The 24,650-nt window shown below is 31.4% G+C and overlaps 1 protein-coding gene across 2 annotated transcripts in view; it reads left to right on the plus strand.

Moving 5' to 3' along the window:
• Positions 1 to 24,650, plus strand: part of LOC126776210 (uncharacterized) — a 177,150-nt gene that overhangs the window by 50,122 nt on the left and 102,378 nt on the right. For both annotated transcript variants that reach the window (XM_050498517.1, XM_050498519.1), the window contains one exon: positions 12,298 to 12,334. The gene's annotated coding sequence lies outside the window, so the exon portion shown is untranslated. The remainder of the gene's footprint in view (positions 1 to 12,297; positions 12,335 to 24,650) is intronic.

Genomic DNA, 24,650 nt, shown 5'->3' on the forward strand with positions numbered 1-24,650 from the left:
ACTATTCGTTTTATATTTCATAACCTTATTGTCACGCTCGAATGCATTTGTCTATTTTGAAACGATTTAATATTTTTTATTATATATAAGTATATAATTAAATTAAATAATTAATTATGTGCTATGCTGGCTTTAAGTGGTTCATCTGAGTTGGCACATTTATAATGTATTCGGGTATCAATCAGTAACACTTTTGAAATAAATATACTATTGAATATTTTTTTTCGTTTTGACTATTGGTAAGCCAGTGTAATAACAACCAACAAAATCCCATAATTGGTGGTGCATAGATAATATAAATAGTGTATGTATTTTATTATTATGTAAGAGCGAATGATCAATTACCAACAATTGGCCCATTTGCCCATTTAAAAAAAAAGTGGAATTTGATAACGTACTCCTAATGTCAGATAGGTCAATTTACACTTTTACTAGTTGCCCGTGTTGTCATTGTATACCGTGCTGTTTTTTAACTTATATAAACTAATATTACAAATACTAAAGTATCATTGCCTGTTTAAGCACTAACTGTTTAAAAACTTGTCTGGCTAAAATTTGAAATGATGAAGCAAGCTCGAATCCTAAGAAAGGACAAAGGCTTATTTTTATACCTAACTACCCCTATCACGCGGGCGGAGCCGCGGGCTAAAACTAGTGCGATATAAATACTCGCGCGCCCGCACTGACGCTTCGAGTAATTTTATTCAAATAAATCGTAATATTTCTAAAACCACTGATTAAATATTAGTTATAAGATTATTATGTAAATTATTTATTATATAAATTTCGTCCTAAGACTATACACTAAAATAATATGTTTTATACTACTATATACTACTCCTGATACTTTTTCATTTTGATCTTTTCGATTTGATCAAAGTTTTACTTTGATATTAAATATTATATTTTAATATAATCCGAGATCTCTTCGACCATAACCTTCGCGTCTATACAGCTAATACTTATGTTACGGTACTTTCTACCCACGGCTATTTACGCGCTCTTTTACGAATAACTTTTCGCCTAATTACATTTCAGACGCCCTTAGAATTCTATTAATAGTAAATTAATGCTGGAAACGAAAAGCTGTATTACATTGTAAAGATTTTATATTTTCTTTCAACAGATTAGACGAATATTTAGTCTATATATATTTTTTTTTTATAGAATAGGAAGGCGGACGAGCATATGGGCCACCTGATGGTAAGTGGTCACCAACGCTCTTAGACATTGGCATTGTAAGAAATGTCAACCATCGCTTATAGCCAATGCGCCAACAACCTTGGGAACTAAGATTTTATGTCCCTTGTGCCTGTAATTACACTGGCTCACTCACCCTTCAAACCGGAACACAACAATATCAAGTATTGCTGTTTTGTGGTAGAATATCTGATGAGTGGGTGGTACCTACCCAGACGAGCTTGCACAAAGCCCTACCACCAGTATGTATATTATTTGTGTTTTGGCTTGTTACGTATTATATAACTGTACATATAAAGGTATATATCACTTCACTGCACATTGTAAGACAGATTTTTATTATCATTTCATCCTTGGGTGTGCTGGAAAAATTTCTTTGGATTTTATACTTAGCTCTCTTATGAAATTGTTTTGTGTGTACATTATTTCTGATACGTACGAAAGTATTAAAGAAATTAAAAAAAATCACAAAACCTTCAATAATAAGAACGGTCTCAGAAGATGGAAAGGTACATCAATGATTGGGGATCTGATACGCCAGCACCATAAATATGTCCAGTCTTTGAATGTAATTTATTAGGAAAGACGGTTGAAGCAACGGAACGCAAGAACAAACTAACAAACTCACTATATAATATCAACTAACGATATACCAAGGCTCCATACCAAATTAGGAGTTGCTATTAAAACCTAGTCATAAAACTAAGTGATATAAAAAGTCGAATTGATTCAACATCTAAGTGATAAAATAAAAAAGACAAAAAACACGCAATCGTTAAGGAATACAGCCTTAAAGGAAGTCAAATAAAGACCTTTTATAAATTACACAGAATGAGAATGGAGTACAAACAATGAAAAAATACATTAACCGTAAATTCAATAGCAATGCCTTTATACACTGATCCATTATTTACGTCATAGAAGCATTCTTTTTTTAATTCAACATAGGGTCATGCTTATGACGTGCCGATAAAGTTACTTTAAATATAGAACAAATTATTTTTTCAATACTAATAGGGCAACGGTAAAAAATTTAAAAAGTTTTATATGAAATTGTTCTTTTGTGACGTATATTGTTTACGTAATAAGACAAAATAGAATTTATAAAGATGAAAATGTTATAATGAGTATGTATTTTTAAGGAATTACTCTTAGCTCTAATTTCTCCTCGTTATAAGTTTGTGCTAAATTGCTAAGACTAACTATAGTCTTTATCGAGTAAGGTACATTGGATCGGGTTAGTATGGAAACTCCGACATTCAAACTTTTAATGTAATCAAAGATACAACGAGTATTAGGTTCTTCGTATATATACATATATACATATATATATATATGTTTATTAAAATAATATTATTATACCGCAAATTAGTAATACTAAGTATTATTGTGTTGGTGAATGAGCCAGTATAACTAGGTACAAGGGACATAACCTCTTAGTTTCTGTTTGGCGGCAAATTGGCGATATAAGCAATACTAAAAAAATACGTTTGAAATGTCTATGGGCGTTGGTAACTTACCATAAACTGGCCCAATCTATATATAAAAAAAATAGTAACGACCAAGTCAACAATTCGAATCTGTGACTTTCACATCGCTCTAATAGCATTGAGCCATTGAGACTGAAATTTTAAATATATATTTAAACAAGATTCATTGATTCTAATATATTTTTATCATATATTCTATCGATATATTTGGAAGCACTAAATAAATTAGAACAATTAATTCCCTTTATCTCCGCCCGGCGCCAATTTTGTAGTCTCGTTTTCTAGTTAACGTGTTATTTTAGTCTCTAAAATTTCTAGACCACAATTAACGGTACAGTCCGATAGCCATTAAATAACACCAATGACAACTTCGTTTTGTAATTAGATTTCGTTATTCTCTTATTGGATTTCTATTTGTTAACAAAACTGAGCACAATCGTGGAGTAATCAGTGGTTTTTGTGTTTTGTTTTTGTTGGTCGCTTATAATTGTTTGTGTTAGTAATTGTTAGATGTTTCTGAATTATTTTGATATTAAAATGAATATAAGTTTGTTATACAATTATAAATATTTTCGGTTATGTTCCTTGTTTATTTACGCATTTGTATGTATCTGTATTTATTGATACTTATAATTGTGTGTGTTATTAGGATTCCTCTTTCTTTTTTTCCTTTTTTGTTTATCAATACAAAAACTTCACTGCTGAAAATGATTGAAATTTTATTTAATATATCAACGAGATTTTAATTATCGAAGCGTTATTAACAACACGTATAGTATGTCGTTGTGATAACAAAAAATAAAAATGCAGTAATCAAATATTTACACCCAAAAAATCTGCAGCTGTAGAAAATTATCGTCAACGCTCCAGTTCTCGATATCAATGTAATGAATTCACTAAGTGGCCCTTAAAATAACTTTAGCTGTAATTATTGCAAGGAACGAGTATTTCTAGATTCATGCGACTCAATGAAGATACCTAGCTCCAAGCCACTTAATTACTTAAAACGAAATATATATCTTCGTACGGACGACGCTTTTGATATATTTTCGTTAATCGTTCGAGCGATTCTGTATCTAATGTTTCTTAAGTTTCGGTTTAATTTTCTATATTTGTATTTGAATTTTGCATTTCAATTCATGTTGCTAGTTGTTGCTACTTACCAGTAATTATCGTTGTGTTGCCATTAAATTCTCACTAAAGACAGGTTCATGGGTTTGTCTATTAGATTAAATTGTCATTTGAATTTATATGGTCTCCGGTATAGATTGCGTGCGATTGACTCCGAACTATTTCTTTGGTCATGTTTCAGCTTTGTTAGGTAATTAGTTATTTTGTAATCGTTACTGATATTTCTATATTGGCTTCTACTTTATTTCTATATTAAATTGTTTTTGTTTTTTATTTAAATTATATCCTGTTATTATTTCTATTAAATTATTATTTATGGTTTTGGTTCAAATCGTAATGTTATAGTTGGCAATCTATAAAATTTATTATCTCATAACGCTCGAAGCTATAAATAAGTTTAAAATGTAAATATACTGTGTTGACATTAACTAATGATTATGAAACAGGTTTAGTGCGATCTCATGTTTTATTCAATATTTCTCTGTGATTAGGCAAATAAATTAGATGAAAATTATTGTTAAACTAAATTTACCTAAAAAAATAAGAAAGTTTTTTAATGTATCATAATAATATGATATTAAACGGTGTTCCCATGTAAGTTTCTAGTATAACAACATCAAGCATACCCTGATCAACGTATCAACAATACGATAAAAGCTATTCATATATACTTCTCTTTCATTCTCATTTAATTGCTTTTGAAGAAGCGGGACAGCGTTATCCTTGTCAAACATGCCTTCTTATCATGGACATGTCACCGCGGTAGCTGTTACCTGGTTTATCATATATTTATCAATTTGTAAATAACGTTCGACGGATGAATTTTATTAACTGGAAAGTTGTAATGGATTAGGATACACTTGGACACGTGGGTTCTGATAACGTATGATCGATCGTCACTTTATCAATTCTTGGTTTGTTGGGAAATAGGGATGTAGGCACTGTTTTGACGCCTGTACCTTTTTGTTTGTCGACATAAATCTATTTATAGATGTTTACTATCACTGAATTTGTCAAAAAAAGAACGGTAATGTATTTTAAATACCAAATTTTTTTATTTGCTCTATGTCTCAAGTGTGGCGTGTACTTTAAGATTTTCTCTTAAGAAATATGACGCGAATAGAAATAAATTTAGCGTAAAGCGAATAAATAATATAAGGAGATGAAGTTACAATATCGCGTAGATACGAAATTTGATAAGAATAAAACAAAAGCTGTATATTTTCACGACATCTTATAGTCTCTCTGGGAGATAGTGAAAGCAAAGCCACAGGAGCCCAGCGGGTAGGTAGATAATATAAAATCTAAATCACTTTAAAATCAAAAACCTTCATGCGATAGTAGACAACAATATTTTTTACAAAAGTAATATTATATACTAATCAAATCAAAAATTCTTTATTCAATACAATACAACAACAATACAATAACAGCCTGTAAATGTCCTACTGCTGGGCTAAGGCCTCCTCTCCCTTTTTGAGGAGAAGGTTTGGAGCTTATTCCACCACGCTGCTCCAATGCGGTTTGGTGGAATACACATGTGGCAGAATTTCAATGAAATTAGACACATGCAGGTTTCCTCACGATGTTTTCCTTCACCGAAAAGCACGAGATGAATTATAAACAGAAATAAACAGAAATAATTACTCTTTAATTATAAAAAAAAAGTCGAGATGGCCTAGTGGTAAGAACGCGTGAATCTTAACCGATGAACGTGGGTTCAAACCCGGGCAAGCACCACTGAATTTTCATGTGCTTAATTTCTGTTTATTCGATACAGAAGCAGTCAAATAAGAAACTACTACTGGTTCGGAAAAGAAATAACTGAGATGATCCGAAAGATATCGACTATAAAGTCGATGAACCGTATACATATCATATAATATTTTACTGGTGGTAGGGCTTTGTGCAAGCTCGTCTGGGGAGGTACCACCCACTCATCAGATATTCTACCGCAAAACAGCAATACTTGATATTGTTGTGTTCCGGTTTGAAGGGTGAGTGAGCCAGTGTAATTACAGGCACAAGGGACATAAAATCTTAGTTCCCAAGGTTGGTGGCGCATTGGCTATAAGCGATGGTTGACATTTCTTAGAATGCCAATGTCTAAGGGCGTTTGGTGACCACTTACCATCAGGTGGCCCATATGCTCGTCCACCTTCCTATTCTATAAAAAAAAAAAAAAAAAAATGTCCTCCAAACCTCAAATCTCAAGAGAGATTAGCCAACTGTGCAAGATATATTATAAAGCATAAGCGTGTGCGTTAACACAGGTGCACTCTCTATTCCCTAACTTTCATAATTCGATGGGACGGTAATCCGACACGACCGGAAAGAGTTCAGGCGCAGGACCAACTTTTTTACGTCCTTAGGTATGGGAGTGTACACACTTCCAACTTCTAGACAGCCCGGAGGTTGCTACTGTGAATTTTCGACAGAAAAACCCATTTTTTGTTTTCCTGACCAGAGGTTTGAACCCAGAACCTCGGGGTCTGCGGCCTTATATTTAGCCACTAGACCAACGAGACAGCAAATAATTAATAACAACAACACAAACATAACGACAAAGGTTGATGCGAACATTTTAAGCTTTCAAATAAAATGATAAAACAAAATGTATAACGGTTCAGGATTTACAATTTCTTTTTTAATATTGAGAGTTGTTGAGATTAAAATTTGAATAATGCCACCAGAAAAGCTGTGAATGAAATAAAGGACTTATGAATGAGATATCAATGTTTTCTTATATCGACTTATTGTTATAAACGTCTTGTAAATTTATTTCAAGAGTAAATAAAACGTCTATGTTGAGTATTTTTTGCTCTGGTTCGTTCATCCAGTGAAATCATCATAGTCATATAAAGTAATTTATTTTTTCGATTTAAAATTAAATAATACTTGTGACGTCATTTCGAACTAATTCTAAATGAATTTAACTAATAGGATAAACAAGAAACTAGTTGCTGTGATTTTAAGCTAGTATATGCACATATTATAATTAAAATAATAAACTACGCTAATATCGAGCGTTGTCCATTGATGTTGTTGCTTATAAATCAGTATTTATAAACGATAATCAAAAACCACGGCTGCTTACTTCATATACAAAATATTTCTAGATTTAATGAATTCTATAAAATGCTAAAACTTATTTTTAAACATATTTTTTAACGAATGAACATATTTTATTTTACAATTTTTAAGAATTATTAGTTCAAGTAAAGCAAATGTTCCACTGCTGGAGTAAACCCTCTCCTCCCTTCGAGAAGTTTTGAAGCTTGTTCCACTACGCTACTATAAATCGGCAGAATTTCAGTGAGATTAGACACATGCAGGTTTCGACGTTTACCTTCACCGAGTACGAAATGAATTGTAAATACAAATTAAGCACATGAAAACTCAGTGATGTTTAACTCCGTTTGAACCCGCAATCATTGGTCTAACCACTGAACCATAGCGACTTCTTCTATAAATACATCCGTAATGTTACATGTGTTAACATGACGCTTTATAATTTAGATATTAATATTTGATGTCCCAATAGACTCAAACATCACAAATATAAATACTAGCTATTTCAAATATCAATTACAGATTCCATTGAATCTCTCTAAGTTACAGGTAAGTTACTTCAGTATTAGCCGGATTGCTTCCCCCAAGAAGCTTAAGTCCTGAAAGCTTTAAATCACGAGCAATCTATCTGAACACCGGGTACTATAAAAATAATAATTCAACTCGGACAAGTATTTTCTTTATTACACGAACGATTAGCGTTTAGCTTACAACTCAATTATCAATTTATTATCATAATCAATTTATTTTTAAATCTTTTTTAAGTTTTAATTTATAATTCTTTGAATAAGTTTTTTTTAAATAATCATATGGTTTTTTTTGACGAGCCGATTGGCGTGGTTGGTGGAAGCTTGCCTTTCATGCCGCAGGTTGTGGGTTCGATTCCCACCCAGGATAGATATTTGTGTGCATGAACATGTCTGTTTGTCCTGATCTTATTCTGGGTGTAATTATTTATATAAGTATGTATTTACTAAAGAAAAATAGTATATGTTAGTTATATCAGTTGTCTGGTTTCCATAGTACAAGCTCTGTACAACCTTAATTTGGGATCAGATGGCCTTGTGTGAAAAATGTCCCAGGATATTATGTTTCGTAACATTGGCAAATGTTAAAGAGTAATAATACTTGTAGGTAGAATAGACTATTTATAAATATACATATATAACGTCATATTATGAAATACACGAATAAAACATTCCAAAGCCACTCCAAAAAATATATATTTAGTTATTTATTTCAGAATAAAAAACTTTAAGTAATCTTTATCGCGATATCCTTTCTCTTAGGACGCGGCATAAAACGCGTTCGTGATCCTTGGACTAACCGGGTGGCGTGCCCTAATACCCCTCAAAGAGCCCCGCTTGGTTTTCATAAAACAGAGTTTTATACAGAGTAGCTATATGGGTAGAATGAACGTCTGAGTGGAATTTATCTTTTTTTTTTGTTTTGGCAAAATCTCTTGCTAAAACAATATTCGCTAAACGTAGTATGAGAAACTAAGCTTAAGTAATTAAAAAGGGAACAATAAATTCTCAACGATTGTAACGGTTTTTTGTTATTCGTATCCACTCATAATCTTTTAAAAGCTTATCCAAATTATATTTAAAAAATATATATTTATAATTTTCTCGTATAGTAAAAATAACTTGTTAGCAGACACTGATACACGCGAAGTTCCATCAAAAACAATCGTAATTTCAAAGCGCCCGCTGACCTCAGAAAAAAAACCGGTTCTTGACGAGTGGCGATTAAGTGATCTCCCCGTTGTTACACCGATTTCGAGTTAATTTCTTCATTTTGTTGCGCCTCAGTCCCACATTCTTTTTACTTTTGCTCGAACATCTCTGAGCATTCCCTCGAAAACTTGAACAGCAATTTTTCTAATGGACTTTCTGAAAGCTACCTTGTGTCGCAATCAAAATGCTTTCTTGGTAATGATGGTCGCCTTTCGGACCAGTTAGATGTTTTGAGAATCTACAGCAAATACTATAAGCTTGTGTGTTCTGATCCTGGAAAAGTTTTTGCCACATTTGTTTTTAACGAATTCTTAGATCCCATTTTTGGTGATACCTTATGCAGTTCGTACCTTAAATTTCAATCATAATGACATATTTTTTTGTGAAAACGAAATGTAATTTAAAGTTGATCCGCTTAAAAAGGTGTCAGAAGTTAATTTACCAGATGTCGTCAGTCGGCTTCACATTGAAGGGAATATAATGGAATACTTCAGTATGAGTAAACCTAAATCCGATATTATATCAGTGAATGTATACCATACGTAAAAGAATGTCAAGTTTAAAAAGATATTTGGTAACTATTACCAAAAACGTATTAAGAAAATAGTTTTTAATTGAGTAATATTCATGACAAAATAAATCATAAGTAAAATAAATAAATATTTGGTACAATTAAATCATATAAAATATTACCAACCGTATTAATAAATTAATAAATAATTAAATTTAAATAAAAAATTTAATTGGATATTTGTGTTCAATCAAAATATTTGCGAAAGTATGATAAAGGGCTTGGACATTTTTAACAATATAAGGATTCGAAATGTCAGAAGACCTTATCGTTCTATTTGTACATATCCTTTTTAAATAAAGGGATTCCCGGGGGGCCTAGAACTACTTATATATACGATACGGGTTACTGTTTTATTTTCCCAAAAAGTATATTGTGCATTTCTTCTTTGTAAAATCATAATATATTAGTCCTGACATCGACCTTGTCAGCGTAGGTTCATCTTCATCATGACATCACGGATTCCGAGTCGCGTTCGAGTCGTGATCGAGATGTCAATGTGATGTTTTTATCTACCTCCGTGTTCGCTTTTTTGAGCATTACTAGTCTTGTTTATTTTTAATGACTCGTTTATTTGCTTGTTTCTGTTAAGAACGAATTTAAAATAAACTTTAAGGAACTATGTATAATAATAATTTAGAATATTTGTGAATTTACTTCATTCTTAGAAATTATTTTCATAAAATGTGCAGTTTACAATCGTCAAAATGTTTTAAAATCAGTTCCGTGTTGTATTGAAATTGATGGTTACATACAAACAAAGGAGCACTTACTCATTAATATACAATAATAGAAGTAAGAACAAAATATTAAATTTTCTAAATTCAGTAACAGCGACGAGGCCACGGAGTCAGATTTCACATTACGATGATTCTTGACATTTCAAAATCTCATATTTAAAAGTTAAAGATCATTAAAACTGCAATCTTAAAGCAGCTACACATAACGTTCAAAATCGCTTGAAGTCACGCCAATATTCTATGTTTAATGTATGAAACATCAAATCGTAGGGTCAGATTTTAACGAACACTGCATGTTGACTATTCATTTAAAATATCTTTAACAACCATAGAATGAGTTATATACTAACATAATGCTATGAATAATATAACATTGTAATTAGTCATTCCGTTTGTACGTAGGTACTTTTAGTTGTATTTATTGTTATAGATGACGCTATTAATAACAAAAATAATTAAAATAATATACGATGCGAGCTATTAATGCTTCTAATATTTTTTGACATACAATAAGACACTTATTGTATGTCAGTTACATTAGAAAATAGTTTCATAGTGATTAGGGAGGGGGCTATATTTAGTACCACATGTCCTTTTCTGAACACCTATGAGATAAGACGTGAAAACATAGAAAACAAACTATCACATTTATAATATTAATTATGATGATAATTCTGAGTCTAAAAATTAATAATCCACCATCTGATCCCAAACTAATCAGAGCTTGTACAATGGAAACCAGAAACTGATATACTACATATACTACTTTTCTTTTGTAAATAATAATACATTCATAGATAATTACACCCAGACTCGGGACAAACAGACATGTTTATGCATACAAATGTTTGTCCTGGGTGGGAATGGAGCTCACAACCTTTGGCGTGAAAGGCAAGTATCAACCAACCACGCCAACCGGCCCATCAACAACTTTTCCTCCAAAAAACAATTAAGATGGCTATACACGGTAACGGATATACAAACACTAAAAACTAAATGTATTTACTATCGACTTAATATTAGTAAGGTTGAATATAAACTCAAATCTATTCAAGTAACATATATCATAATAAATTAATTTTATTTTCATTGTATCTATCGTTTCTTATCGTATTTTATTTACACAAAATATAAACAAGATCACCGGAGTCGAAATTTGTTATAAAACGAAAATTTAAGATTAACGTCCTCATAAATTATCTTATAAAAACATAAACGGTTAAGTCATCCGTACAATTGTTCGAATTGAAATAGTTTACGTCATAAATAAATCTAAATCGTGCCATAAGCCGATAACGATAGAACATTTTAATGGCATGCTCCAATACGTTTTATATTGGCCTGAATCGTAAATGTAACCAACAATACTATCAAGTGCGGTTCGATTTGTTAATACAATTCCTTTACTTTTGTTTCGTCTCGACACTCTTCGTAATAAACGAGGTGGCAGATCGTAAAAGTCGGCTTTATCGGCATTTGTCCGGCTTTGTTTATAGCTTATAGGATTACCAACCGTGATTGATTCAACTTCCTCCAAATAAATTTCGTTCAAAAACTTTTTGAGTTCGTTTGTTTTATGCCGATCTGTTAAAAAATCAAATAAAATATATCCAGGTCAGATTTATGGGACAATTAAAGATAAAGGAGCTAGACTTATTAAAACCAAATTCACTCATCTCACCGTTCCGAGGATTTTAAGGCGACATTAAATTAGTATAAAGTGGTAGGTAGGGTCAGCGATTGGTTACTTTTTCCTTCACACATCTCTTTGGATTATTAAAAAAAAATGTTTCTCTTGGAATCAGCGCACTGCTAATGGATATTGGTTGCCGACAAAACATATGTAAAGAATCCGCTACCAATGAACCAATCGATGTATCGTTAATAACTTCATCTATCTTTGCTATTAGCATAATTGCATTAAATTTACAACTTTAAATGCAAGAGTATAAAGTTGCTTTTGAATTAAAACCAAAAAGCACATTTCGATTAAAAGTATAAGCTCCGGGACTCATAGTAAAAGTCTTCTCTCGCTTGGTTAATTAAGACATGGATTATCAAACGTTTTGGAGCAGTAAATAAAATTGTAATCTTTCAACGTTAGAGTATAGGCGTCTCCATAACACGCTCTTATCTTTAAATGGTAAACCGTAACGCATAATGTTTCTTTGATCCCCACCTACACGCATTTACAACATAATATCCTTCCTATGATACTAATGCACTGTCAAATTTAATGTTTTTTTTTAAGATAAGGAACAAGAAAGACTGAATATCTAGCATTAAGTGATTCTCTAAATGTAGATGTAAGTCTGATGGAACTGTGACACTGATGCCTTTTGTAATTGTTTCAGGTACAAACGTGATTTGGATCTCGTCTGTCTGTTTGCTGTAAGTAATTTGTTTCAAATACATCTGTATCAGCCTATTACTTAATTTGTAACTTACTAAATTTACGTTACTGGAATATATAACATATTCAATCATTGATGTTTTCCTTTAAGATAATTAAACAAAATGAATACATAATATTATCTTAGATGACAAAAAGAAATGTAAAGATTTACAAAAAGATTATAAATAATAAGTTACTGATCTTTTTCTTACATATGCAATGAAAACTGACTCTTTAAAATCCATTCGAATAATATTAAAAAAGTCCAATTTAGATTAGTTCTCATCTAGCATAAATCACTCTCAAACAAATTTATAAAGTTAGACAACAATTTTTCTGAATCACCCCAACACAATAATTTGTTTTCCTTGTAACTAAACACTCTTTGCGATTCTAATTTAACCCAAAGTCCAAGATATAAGTCACGTCAAAACTTTTTGTTATACAAAACAAGGAACAGAACTCTAGGACAGGCTGATTAAATGGTTTAATCTTTATTTACTGAGACATCTGTAGGTACGATTTCGTTTTAGGATTTATCGTGCAACTTTAAATGAGCGAAATGAAGTTGAGGAAGCGTAATTAGTGTCCTTTATTTATGACTATTAGATGAGTCCAGATTATACCTTTATGGTGTGTGTATTTGCTTGTTTTTAATATTTAGTTTTTATATTACTCTATAGTTGGGATTAAGAATATAAATTGATCTAGTTACAACAAAGTAAAACATCTCAGTTTAAGAATATTACCTGATATATTTATCTGTCTAATATAATCTTTGCATAATTATTTATTTAATGAATATATATTTTTATATAATAAGTATGCGGACACCTATGGACATGGAAATATTGCAAAAATTAACCATTCGTTACAATCACCAACGTTGAGAGCCAATATTTTATATCTCTTGTGCTTGTAATGGCACTGATTCTCACCCTTCAAGCCGGAATACAACAATACTAAGTATTGTTATTTTGCGGTAGAATATCTGATGAGTTAGTAATGCCTACCCAGACGAGCTTTTACAAAGCCCTACCACCGAGTGTATATTTTTTTATATTATTATAGCAAATTAGATAAGATATTTTAATTAATATTTATGTCGAACTATATAATTATCAAAATCTATTGGAAATCTTAACGTAAATAAACCAGCTGTTAACATAATTATATTAATGTTCTTCGTATTAAAGCTTTAAGCAAATTAAAAAGATTGTCAAAAACCCGAGATGAAAAATACAGGTTACAAGTTAGTTAAATATATACTTACAACTAAAAACATAGTCCTTCCTCTGCAGCCTTTAACGTAAAGTGAACTCACTTTACTGTCGTCGATGCGTTTCCAAATATTGACCGCTTCGACCATTATCTAAGGAAGCGGCGTATCTTTGATAACGTCGATATACGTCGCCACCCTAAAATGTCTGCTTTTTAGTATTTTTAGGACGACTACCTATTGGGAGCGTTAAACGGGCTATAACGTCGCTGAACAGAACTAATTGACTGTAATTTTTGTCGTTGGATACTTACCGATTACACTATGTATATTCGTTTTTGTTATTTTTTTTTGAATAAAGGTATAATAATTTGATATATGTCATAACAAATGTGATATAACTTTTTCTAATTTTACTGTATCTGTAATTTTATTATGTCTTTATACATCCAGGCATTTTTTATTTCGTCAGAATTATAGTATTTTATTGATTGAATCTTACCATAATATATTTTGATATTAAATTTCAATTTGAAATAAATTATAGCTCATGCAAAGCGCTACATAAAGAACCAGCCTGACATCTGTTTGTTTTGTTCCTATTAATGTTAGCGGGTGTTTTGAGGCGCGGTCCTCTTTGTAATTAAGGAACGGGGGATAATATTTCTGGTCAGTTCCGACTTTTACGAAGAGTCAATATTTGTGAGTGACCAGTAGAGCTGCATTATTTGCTACTCAATTTATTAAATGGTTGTTTACTGTAGGGGCAATAAATGTTTAACTGTTGGAAGTTGTTTTAACGATATTACAAATAAGAAACAAAATGTGGAACAAAATATAGAGGGACTGTATAATATTTTTAATTTATTTATTTAAAATTGTAGATTGTCTGGCAAAAAGGCCAACTGATGGTAAGTCACCATCGCCCATAGACATTGAAACGATCCCTTACATTGTCAAAGCGCTACCAACATTGGAAACTAACAAAAATACCAAGTACCACTTTTTGGCGGTAGTATATAATCTTATGAGTGGGTGGGTGTGGGGTACCAACCAAGACAATTGTGCACAAAGTACTACTAAGTAAAGATAAAATAAAGTAAGAAAAATATGTGAGAAGAGAAATTCGTGAAAGAAAAAAAAATAAAGAAAGAAAAAAAAACACAATAAATTGGACAAGTAAAAACTAAAAGAAGGATACACGATACACGAGGAAAAACATTCTAAATCATCCCAATTTATCTAAAGTATATTTTTCGAGACACAAACATATCATAAAATTTAAAAAATTGTGTTTTAAATTGCACATGAAGCGATATTTAAACATACACCTCTCGCGTCATATTATAAATTTCGCTAGTTTACGTTCAAGTAACTCGGTTAATTAGCAGTACATCTTGAATGTGAAACGTGCAGGTTGCAGATTTAAGAGCTATTTTCTCGGAATTTCTGATACGAATTCATTTTTCAAATATTACCAGTATATATCATCCATATAGTGTTCATTTTGTAATCTTATTTTTACACTGGACATGTGACTGTATTTATCCATTTTTTATAATTTATAAGACATACATGAACAACATTGAATATAGTAGAGTTTCAGGGAATATATGGATAAATCGCAATATCAAATAAAAAAAAAACTTCACAATTAATCATTTGCTAAATTATTATTATCAAAACAATTCAATTCATCTCATCATTCAATAACAATAAAATTTGAAACCGAAACATTTAACAATATATTAAATTAAGAAATAAACAATAATAACGCAATAAATCTGTAACCCGAGCGCACATGTGTTGAGTGAGGGCGTTCTGAAGTTATTAATTACAATACAGACAGACATCCGACCCAAGGAAAGATTCTCAGTGAGTATTTCAACGCTATAATTGGTAACAAATGTGGCGATATTCGTTTGAAATTTTATGATTGATTTTTTTTTGTTTTGACACGTCGTAAATACACATTACTCGATGGCGCTTTTGGTTTCATATTAACTTCTAAATTGTATTTAAGCCTCAGGGGCTCAACTGTAAACGTCTCGTCTAGTGATGTGAATGACACAGGTTCAATTCTTACCACATGGACTATTGTCGTTTCCAATCCTAACCCCAATTTCAACGGAAAATAATTTTAATCGTAATTTTATAAAATTACGATAGCCACAAGCAGAGCTAGATTACTTTTATTAAAAATATATTTTAGTCACGTTTCTGTGACCATTTAAAAAAAATATATTGATTATCGATTCCCTTTATTTAAACATCGGAATAACAAAATATTAGTATTATGTAATATAATAGTCGGTCGGTACTAGTTACAAAATAGTTGCATTCGCTTAAAAATTTAGTTTAGGTAATTTCAACTAAGTATTTGCAATCAAAATTTCAACCATAATACTCTTAAACTTAACTTTAACTTAAAAGTTTTTAATTCATAAAATCAACTACTTTTAATTTTTTAACCGAAACCGTTTTTAAAATGTTAAATTATTTCATAATTATTATATTCTTGTAGCCTTATTTGTGGAAATAATTTTGCCGTTTCTCATAACATTTGCAGTAAGAATTACGAGACGGCTTTTTGCTTCGATCAGTCTTGTTTCTAAAACAACTATGCCGTCGGATTCAACTTCTACCGTGGAAACTTCGTTTCTAACTTCTAGCGTTTGCAACTAATGGATTTCATGACGTTAATATTCAAAATTGGAATGTCGTTGAACTTTGAAGAATTTTAAATCTAAAATAAATATTTAATACGTGATTTCTATTATGTTAGTTGATTTCGTTTATCTGTTTTTATAACATTAATTCTATGTATTTTTAATTCATGAACAAAAAATAATATATCGTTTATTACTTTAGCCTGTAGTAGATTTCCATTACCAGAGATAGCATAATCAGCTAAATTCAAATTATGTTAGAGAATTTGTTATGAGAAATTTTGGACCGATAAGCGCTTTCAGCCGCTTGGAAAATCCACTCGACTAAACAGAACTGTCCGAGAAAATTCTAAATCCATAATTATGGGTACATCGTGTATAATCTACAGGAACTCCATCAAAATCTTACAATCAGATATTAAAGTATTGAATTTAATTTATATGTAGCTGTAGTATTTACGAAATGAAAAAACGTTTACTGCTCAGATACGAACCAGTTGTTCATATCTGAGCAACGCGATTATTTAACGCGAATTAAAAAATAAAAAAAACATTTTAAATAAACTCGTTACAAACACTATAGTAGTTTAATTGTAAACACTTGTGGCTTTGCGCAAGCCCGGCTGGGTAGGTATCCAGTCGTCCTAAATTCTACCGCTTAACAGATTGCTGTTAAGCGGTAGAATTTTACTTAGTATTTTTGTGTTCCAATTTGAAGGACAAGTGAGCCAGTGTAACTCTAAATTCCTTGGTTTCATTAGTCATACTGAGTTGTTGATATTATATTTACGTAAATGCTTGAGTAAGGAAGCAGTGGGTAAGCCTTGGAAATCGTTCCCTGATTTATTTTGGCCAATGATTAGTGCTAGTAGGAGGTGTAGTGGTAAGTTTAATTAACGTACAGATTTATTGTATGTCTTGCTAGTAGATAGTATAATGATAAGTCACGTGTCATTTGATTAACTTGTTTCCTTCAACTCCTACCTTACAATCGAACCATTCAAAAATGATTGTTATTATTTTAATTTTTGCTTGCGTTGGTATGTCTCGTATTGTCATAATATATTCACCATTAAGCTCATTCCATATGTTCATTTTAAATTACAATTGTAGTTTAATTGTTTTTGAAGCTGATTAACTTAATATAACAGTTGATGGAATTGTTCACAAGTAACAGCGACAATTACTGTTTCGGAAACAATTGTCTTTGCCACCAGGCCTTGTAATTTCCTCTTGTCATGCGACCAAAATAATTATAAGGTTGGCATTTTGTTTTAAGCCATAATTTTAAAACATTTACTAAGTTTGATTGCTTCTATAGACAGAACGGTATATAAGTTGATGAGCTGCTGCGCCATCTAGCGGGGACTTACAACAAAATATGATAGTATGAAAACTTTCGCAATGAAAAATCTACCAACTTTTATAATAATAGACGATGTGATTATCTGATATCAAATGGATACATAAATTTTCATATATATGTATACATAAATATTCATATATAATTATAATCAAAAGTAAACAATGGTCAGGTTTATATAACAGAAGTAACAAAAAAACGAACAGGCGTGTAATAATACGTTTCGTTGATGCAAAAAACTCACAAACGTCTGTAACAGGTTTTACAATGCTTCGAAGATGGACCACCAAGCATAATTTATGGCAGAAAATGAGACTAACCTTCTAAAAACGTTTGAATATCGCATTTTTTAAATAAATAATATTGATCTTCATGAAGGATAAATAACCATTAACATTTGCAGTAAGAATTTGCACATTGGTGTACAGTATAGAGAAAGCTTGACATTTTCTAAAGGTATATATAGTAAGTCTCATTAAACTTACTAAATATAAAAAAATATTTTATTTTGTATTTCAATGAAATAGTTGCAGGTCAATGTGATGATACATATTATATATATTTGATATTAATTCGATTGCCAAATTTCCGTCAAACATGAAATTGTGTAATTACAATAAATAATTTCAATGATAGTATAAACAGAATTTTGCGTCCATTATAAGACATTACTGCTAATTTAACAAGATTATTAACGAGATTAATTGAATTTAATTACTCGACAAAAAATAGCGATTACGAATGTTTCGTCTTAATCATTTAAGTTATACAATTACCAACGTCATTATGATCCAATACTTTGTAGGTTTATTTGTAATTATATAAATTAAAGCTATGGATAAACTTATTGTAACTTATGTGCCCGGAAATTGTAATATAATGAACGAAGTTTAAATTATAAAACCGTAGCGTTTTTATTTCATAAGCATAATCCACGTTGGATACATACGATTGATAAGAACATAACAAAAGTAAATAATAAGTTTGTCTATTTGTTAGCTTACATGACTAAACCATTTAAATAAATGCAAAACAATTTGCCAAAGTGATAGTCCAGGACTATACGATGGACATGGAAATGTAAATTACTGGATTAACGGGGAACTGAAGGATCCAGAAGGGAGGACTAAGAGTTGCGGAAAATATATAGTAATGATATAAAATGACCATACTTTTTTTTTTTTTTTTATATGCCCCGGGATGGCAAATGACTCCACTCCACCTGATGGTAAGTGGTAGTAGAGTCCAAACGCGACGACGGCCAGTACAGTCGGGAAGAATGTTCTGTACTAGCCGTCCCCGCCATGCCGGCCCGCAAGATGCCTCTTCACGCCTCGTTTGAAGGAACCCGGGTTGTAAGAGGAGGGGAACACGTGAGCTGGTAAGGAATTCCATTCTTTGGTAGTGCGGCAAAGAAAGGAGTTGCCAAATTTCTTTGTGCGCGATGGAATTGATGTCACAGTTAGGCGGTGACATCGAGAACCAGCTCGCGTGGACTTAAGAAGGAAGGGGGAAGCAGGAAGCAGGAATACTTTATAATCTCATAAAACTTATCTAATATTTGACAATACTTTGTAATATTTAACTTCTTCATAACAAGTTCATAAAATTCGAACGTAAATTCTTTCGTTGAACATTTATAGGACCATTAAAATAATAATTTACTAACTCAATTTAATATTTAATGTAAAACCCATTAAATTATAACGAAACTTTAATTAAAAATTGATTTCGTGTTTATATTTATCTTGTAAATTAGTTATTCAATTACACTAAATAAATTGCTTTCTTCCTCTTATTTCTATTGACGTACTATGTAATAATATTTAATTATATTTTTAATTTTTCTTAATTTGCTAGCGTAAAAAGAAAATGTCATATTTATGCAAAAAAAAAAGTTAATTAAAGCGCCGCAGAAGACAATCAACCGCTTTTACTCATACCAATATCTCATTTAATACCAAAACAAAGCGTCTGATTCTCATCTGTGCGTCCGTCTACAGCATTCTTAAGTATTGAACCGCCGAGAACTGGTTTTGAGCAAAAACTTGGCATTCATATCAGTTTTTGTCACCTGCCGGTATCGTAAACCCTACCTATGTCATCGCATGCCTTCGATTCCTCATCTCAGTTCACAGTCGACGCCAATATTTTTTTCATCTTGAATGAGTTCGGTATCTCATTCATATAATTAGAAAAGCTGTGCCATTACACGTTCCCGTTATGACTTTTTTCTCACGTTTCCCACTATGTTTGTTGTATGTTATCGCAAATTTTTCTTCTAACTATTAGTTTTATAACTTGCTGATCGTACAGAAAGATAAATCGTGTCTACAGTCAAGAATGAAATTCAGTTAAAAGTTTTTACATCTTTGGTATACCTAGGGAATGTATTGCATCTATCTTACTTATTTATTATATCTTATGTACCTAAGAACTACTAAGATATAAAGATAAAAGTTTTTGAATTTTACCTATGAAATTTTGGAGTGTAGGGTTAAAATTAAAAGGCATCCCAATTAATTCGATAGTAATTATTTGTTTTAAAATTTCACAAACCTCACTGTATTACAATTTTTTTTATTTATATATTTACAGTGGATTTAGTAAATCAAATAGTAGTAATAGGCCATCATAAACTGAAAGAAGTTAAAATAATTTGAATCAACAATAAGTCAAATATTCTAAATTCTGAATTCAAAATCAACGTTTCCAACTTCAGAACCGCGTAGATTCGATTCCGATTAATCTTACATCTTCACCGCGATTCCGTATGCATTCAAGTTGGGAACTAGTTTTGGCATGCATTAGCGTCAGGAACTTGGTGTGATTTTGCATAAAATAATTACTGTACATTTAGAACCTCATATTAATCACACTCTAGGGTGGCTAGAAGAAATCTTACAAAGATAAGCTTTCATTAGTAACCAAATTTTATATATATGTAAAGTATATAAAAATATATATATATACAAAATACTTTCTATCAGAATGTTTATTCAAAGTAATGTATTTAAATAACAACTTATTAAAATTATATAAAATATTCCTATAAATGAAAATACCAATCCTTATAATAACACTACAAAAGCTCTCAACAGATCGTAAAGATTTTGCAAGAGACTTAATAATCCCCTGTAATGATTCCTCGACCTTTGCTCTCAAAACGTCGTGCCTTAATTATTTTTCACAACATCATAATCTTTCGAATCGTGAATAATCACCGTGCGTTGGTATTAATTCTTGATGACCAGCTTAACTAAATACTCCAGAAACTCAACTGAATCGCTGCATAATCATGCTTACATAGCTTTTATGCTCCACTTTGGGTTTACTAAGTATCTTGTTAACGTGGTCGAACACATTCTGATTATTACGTTAGTCCGCAAGATACTAGTTTACTTATTTGAGCCACCCGCTGAGCTTGATGTGAGGCGTCCGTCCGTACAACAAACCACCTGAACGTTTTAATTCATTCTTAAAATAAAAGCACTATCGACCTTGTTGCTTCATGATAAGCATTTGTTTTAATTGAGTCAACAACAACTTTGGTTATTAATTGTACACCACAAGCTGTTCCATTACAATCCTTACATCGTTTATCATACTTTACATTGCCATAATTTATTCATAAATGTTCTCTTATTTTATTTCCATCGAGATTTCTTTACACGTTGTTCTCAGATTTCTTAGGACGTGATGCGATTCGTGTATAAAGTCGTCGCAGAGTCTTATTGTACTTTTATTATCGATAACAATATTTCACACGTCGCCAAGTATGTCTGTAAAATGAAACGAAAGCTTTATTTATACTAGCTATTATAGGATTAAGGATTTTATTTTTAACATGGTATTCCTTTCGTGTGTCTCAGGACTGACTTATTATTTACTATGATACATTCATTTCTCAGTGTTTATTTTTATTTCATATTTAAATTTAAAATAATAGTAATTATTTATATTTAAAATAGTAGTATTATATTTAAAAACATAGTAATACAAATATTGAAAATGAAATTAATAGTGGTTTGAGTAAAATAAAACTCTCTTAATTGGAAACGAAATCAAGCAAATACAAATGGTATCAAAAGGCTATAAAACACTATCTTTATATCCGATGTATATAAATCCAATGCGGGCGAAATCGCAAAAAAACGTTAATGAAAATCTGGTATATATTTCCTTTTAGATTTTTCCGGTGGAAATTCTATTAATGAGATAAAATATAGAGCTTGTCAGTTTGTTTAAGAAAGGGTTAGAGAATAGCGAACAACCGTTAGTTCATCATATAAAGTAGGTATCAAATGTAATGGAAAATTTAATCATTTTAATATAATCCCTGTCACACCTGAATTAACGGGTCTTATGAATAATTGGTATTAATGTCGGCAGATCATAAGTTCTACCTAAGCATTAATGTCTCCTTGTATTACACTTGGTCGTCAACATTAATACATAATAATGGAGATGATGCATTTCCATGACGTGATTTAGTACGAAATATCATTCATCTGGATGAAAGAAATTCCAACACGCGAAACGAGATCAATATATTTTACTTAAAAATTCACTCTTGCAATGACATTATAATTGTCATTTTAACGATTTACGAATATCTTAGATCAGATTACTACCTCAATAATAGCCCTTTAAATGTCCTTCGGAAGGGCAAAGAACTCCTCTTCTTTTAATGAGTTTGAGAGTGAGACACATGAAAATAATAGTGGCGCTTGCCCGAATTGAACCCGCTATCTTTGGTTTCAGTTCCCGCGAGCTGAGCTATATCGGCTTTTAAAAAATTATATTATTCTTTACTGGTGATAAATAGGCAATTATGGTCCATCTTAGTGATACCAGAACTTTTCATCAGGTTTGATGGTGGTAAAGCCTCCAACTCATCATAAAAAAAGGATGATAGCAGTGAATGAAGCCATCAATCAAAATAAAACTTAAACAAACGAAAACATAATCCATTAATAACAAACGCCATATAAAGATTTACCCTAATAGAATTTCACTTGAATAATACTACGAAAACATTAGAAATCTCAAGTGAATATAGTAAAGACAAAAAAAACACGATCTGGATTACCGAAATTCATGCGCAAACACGTTCATCCAATGAAATTAAAATCACAACTCAAAATAAGGGATCGGTCGAATAGGCATTGTAAGGCATTTCGAAGCAGTATTATATTTTTCGTTATATGCATATATCATTTATTTTAATACAAAAACGGGTCAGTTTATGGATGGAATAACATGTAAATGAGCCGAGATATGTCCCAATTCTCTTTGGTCATAAGAATTTTAACGAAACCTACTGGCGTAGAAAATTGTATCCTATACTTTATTTTACCAAAATATTACAATATCTGAAGGCTCAATATATTTAGTAATAATATATTATTCTAGGTTTACAGTAAATAAGTTAAGTTCGTGTTTGTGCATGAATGATTTTTTTGTGTTGACGAATAATTTACGAGCATGAAAAAAAAGCGTTGCCAATAACGGTAAGACTATTGTTGTATGTATCGTCTTAAGTAAATTCACACTTAACTCGTAGGTAAATGTGAGTATAATATTATTAATGACTTGATAAGAAACTAACAAAACATTAACTTTCTGTATATTTGTTGTTTATATCTTGAGCCATTTTTTATACCTTAGGCATAGTCTTGAGAATTGTACTTACCGGTCATAAAAATCTATTCCAAAACAAACATACTTTATTTTAGTAGGCATATCAGCAGCAAATGAGCCATCTGATGGTGAGTGTTGATCTTGTCTTATAGACATTGGCACTGTGAGAAATACAAACTTTTTTTTACGTCGTCAACGCCAACCGACAACTGCAAGATATAAGATTTAATGTCCTCTGTGACTGTAATTACTTTGGTTCACTCACTTTTCAAACCGGAATACAACAACACTCTGTATTTTAATTTGGTGGTAAAATGATTCATGAGTCATGAAAACAAATTTAGCTTATTTATATAGCTCTAAAATTATCTAGAAAGAAATCATATTGATTTTCGTTACATTTATCAAACGTGTTTGTAACGGTGTTAAGTCTACTCGATTACCAATATATAACATATGTATATCATTAAGAAAGCTTATTAAGACATAAATCTTTTATATTTGCTGGCGCATTTTCATAAAATCACCATTAAATAATATATAATGTTCCCCTAATAACGCTACGGATTTCCAAAGAGCCCGGGTCGATTACTAAAACTAATTTCGTCTGTCACTTGTATCGAGTTTTACCGTGATATATAGGACTTATTCGACATTATCTTAATATCTATCGCGTTATATCATTTTATTATTTATTCAAATTTCATACATAGATAAAATAATAAATTCATTTTGATTTAAGTTTATTTTAGGTCAGTGTTATATTGATATAGCTTTATTTTATTAAGTTGGTTGGTTACGTGATTGATCCTAGTATATGTGATATTTGCAAGCTCGATTGTGCTCTTGAGAAATATTTGAATAGAATTTTGCGGCTGTTTGTTGTATGAAGAATGGTTTATTTGTTATATGAGGCCTGTGGTCTGTGAACTGTGTGTGTGCCCTCTACACATGAGAACTGGTCAAACAATTGTAACCAACAACATCAAAATACAACTCTTTCGTTACGTCTGTCTTTATATTGTGTACAGTACAGTAACAGTAACAGCCTGTTAATGTCCCACTGCTTGGCTAAGGCCTCCTCTCCCTTTTAAGGAGAAGGTTTGGTTTTTGAGGAGCTTATTCCACCACGACGCTCCAATGCGGGTTGGTTGAATACACATGTGGCAGAATTTCAATAAAATTAGACACATTTAGGTTTCCCCACGATGTTTTCCTTCACCGTCAAACACGAGACGAATTATAAGCCGTTATGGCCTAGTGGTTAGAACGCGTGAATCTTAACCGATGATCGTGGGTTAAAACCCGGCAAGCACCACTGAATTTTCTTGTGTTTAAATTGTGTTTACGTTAATCTCAGAACTACTGCTGTATACATGATCGTTTTAAAAATTCCACAGAATAAATCACAAGAAAGG

Source organism: Nymphalis io, chromosome 19, assembly GCF_905147045.1.
Source record: "Nymphalis io chromosome 19, ilAglIoxx1.1, whole genome shotgun sequence".
Lineage (NCBI taxonomy): Eukaryota > Metazoa > Arthropoda > Insecta > Lepidoptera > Nymphalidae > Nymphalis > Nymphalis io.